The 2,528-nt window shown below is 47.1% G+C and overlaps 1 pseudogene; it reads left to right on the top strand.

Moving 5' to 3' along the window:
- Window positions 1-2,222: 2,222 nt before the first annotated feature.
- Window positions 2,223-2,341, top strand: LOC111735710 (annotated as a pseudogene).
- The last annotated feature ends 187 nt before the right edge of the window (window positions 2,342-2,528 follow it).

Here is a 2,528-nt window from a genome sequence, read left to right as displayed (position 1 = left end):
TGAAGGAGGCGGCAGGGCACAGGCAGGTTTATTAAAAAAGCCTACATTTTGTTAACAGCAACAGAATTTTCTTTCCCTTAAGCAAGAACAAATTAATATATAAAAATATAAATGCATGCCAGGGAGGTGAGAGAATGATTAATAAGCAGTGTGCCGTGGGCTTATAGTGGAGCCACCAGAAGAAATTTAAATTGTGGGCCCTCGAGGCAAACTTCTCAAAGTCCATACCCGATTGCTTCCAAGAATGAATGAACAAACAGAGGAACAGTTTACCAAGTACCTCAAAAGGGCCTATGGAGCAAACAAAGGAACTGTGTAGGTGATGTCTACACTCAAGAAATTTAGAACCTCAGGTCAGAAAAGCAGATTAACTTAGAGAATTCATTAGTGCTTAACAGACAAAGCGGTGGATCCTCACTCTAAGGCCCTGTAATCTAACCAAACAGCGATCTGCATACTTTGCAAAGAAACCTAAGTGTGTTAACATTTTATTCCTGAATGGGAGTATTTTCTTAGATAACCAATACGTACGCATAGTACAAAATCAAAAGAGCAAATAGTGGTCTCCCTTCTCCCCTTGCAACCCACGCCCCAGGCTCTGACTCCCAGAAGCAGCCTCAGGTTCCCATTTCCGGTGCGTCCTTCTAGGAATGTCTTGTCTATACTTCACTAATTAAAATTGTGTTCCTGAGAGTCTGTCCACCATCCCACTTGATCTTGAGGAAGGAGTGATGGACACTTGTACCCACTGGTCCTCAGATCAGCCTTGGTCCCAGTGTGCCTTGCCCAGGGTGGCTTTTCTTTTAAAGTGACCCATTGTCCCAGTTTGCCTGGGACCGAGGGGTTCTTGGGATGCGGGATTTTCAGTTTTAAAACTGGAAGGATCCTGGGCAAACCAAAAAGACTTGGTCAACCCAGTCTATTCCTTATAGTAAGTGTGATTCTAGCAATGGAAGATGCATGTTTTGCATACAATTTACCTTTTAACAACTGCTTCATCTGGAGTTCAAGGGTTATTTTGTTCCAGGGGGAGAAGGGGAGCTGGTCAGATTGAGCCAACTGAGAGACAGTGTGTAGTGTCTACTGTGCTGTCAGGAAGGGGTTTTCTAGGGCAATCTCACAGTGTATGATTTATGCTCAACAGGCTGTCATCAGAATCAACTTGCCCATATAAGTTTCTTTCTGTATCAACAGGCAGTGCCTTTGTTAGGATGAAAACTAGATCACTGTGAAAAAGAGATTCCAATGTCAGCGTTTGACTCCTCAACGCCATCACCGGAAAAACCAGTTATTCAAGCAAAAGTATGTGGAGAGAGTCAGCAGTATCTCAGAAGGATGGAATCTAGGGAGGATTCTTAAAGGGTTGTTGGGTCTTTAACCAGGTGATTTCAAGAGAGGTCTTGCAAGACAGGGAATTGGTTAGAATTGGCGGAGTTCGACATATATATAGTTTTTGACTGGTGGGCACAGCAAAGCAAGGATTTTGCAGTGAGTCTGGACAAGCAACTTATTAGCTTTGATAAGTCGGCTATTTTGGTTGGTTCACAGTCATACATTCCAGGAACAGGTATTTCCTGGAGCAGGTAGCTGGCTCCCAGACCCGTGTAGCACAGAAGCAGGAAGGGATACTGGTTTCAGTCTAGCCAGACGGGCAGCTCTGCACCGCATCGTCATTTAGGCACCTCGGTTCCTTCTACCCTCTTGCTCTGCCATCCCCAGGGGGTCGTGAACGTCTGCTTCGTCGGTACCGAGTCATCCCCTTGTCCTCACTCCAGCCTGGGATACACTCAAGCAGGAGAGCAGCACCTCAATGCCTAGAAGATTGTCAAGCAGGTTCTCTCCTACCTTGCTCAGGAAAGAAGCAGTTCGGCACAGACTCAGACAGCCCTGGATTCAAATCCAGCCCTGCCACCTTCGGGCCGTGTGACCTCGGGCGAATTGCTTCCTTTCTGAGCCCATTGACTGAGCCGGCTGCACCTTAGTTACCTGGCCACACTGAGCTGCGCGTATCCCACGAGTGGGACCGGTCCTAGGCCAGGGATGCCCTGCAAAGAGATGTGCTTAAACGTCAGTGCATTTGAGAGGTGACAGACAGTCAGGGACACAGAGACTGACATTCCACGAATGATCTCCCCGATAAATCTGTTCTTATGATTGTGGTAAGTGCTAAGAAAAAAAAAAAGAAAAAGAAAAGGTGTAAAGGGAGATTAAAACTGGGGAGGGTCTACGGCCATGCCACCCTGAACGTGCCCGATCTTGTCTGGCCTCGGAAGCTAAGCAGGGTCAGGCCTGGTTAGTACTCGGATGGGAGACCACCTAGGAAGACCAGGTGCTGTAGGCGTAAAAAAATAAAAATAAATAAATAATAAAACTGGGGAGAGGGGTGCTAACTTAGTTGGGGTGGTCAGAGGAGGCTTTTCCAGGAAAATAGCACTGAAATGGGGAAGTAAATGGATCTGTCGTGTCCAGGCTCACAGGAGGCCCCGTGGGGAGCAGAGACAGACAGGCCCACGATGGCGATGGCGGTG

Source organism: Pteropus vampyrus, unplaced genomic scaffold (genome assembly GCF_000151845.1).
Source record: "Pteropus vampyrus isolate Shadow unplaced genomic scaffold, Pvam_2.0 Scaffold1000005673, whole genome shotgun sequence".
In the NCBI taxonomy this organism is placed as follows: Eukaryota; Metazoa; Chordata; class Mammalia; order Chiroptera; family Pteropodidae; genus Pteropus; species Pteropus vampyrus.
This window is presented reverse-complemented; position numbering and strand designations above follow the sequence as displayed.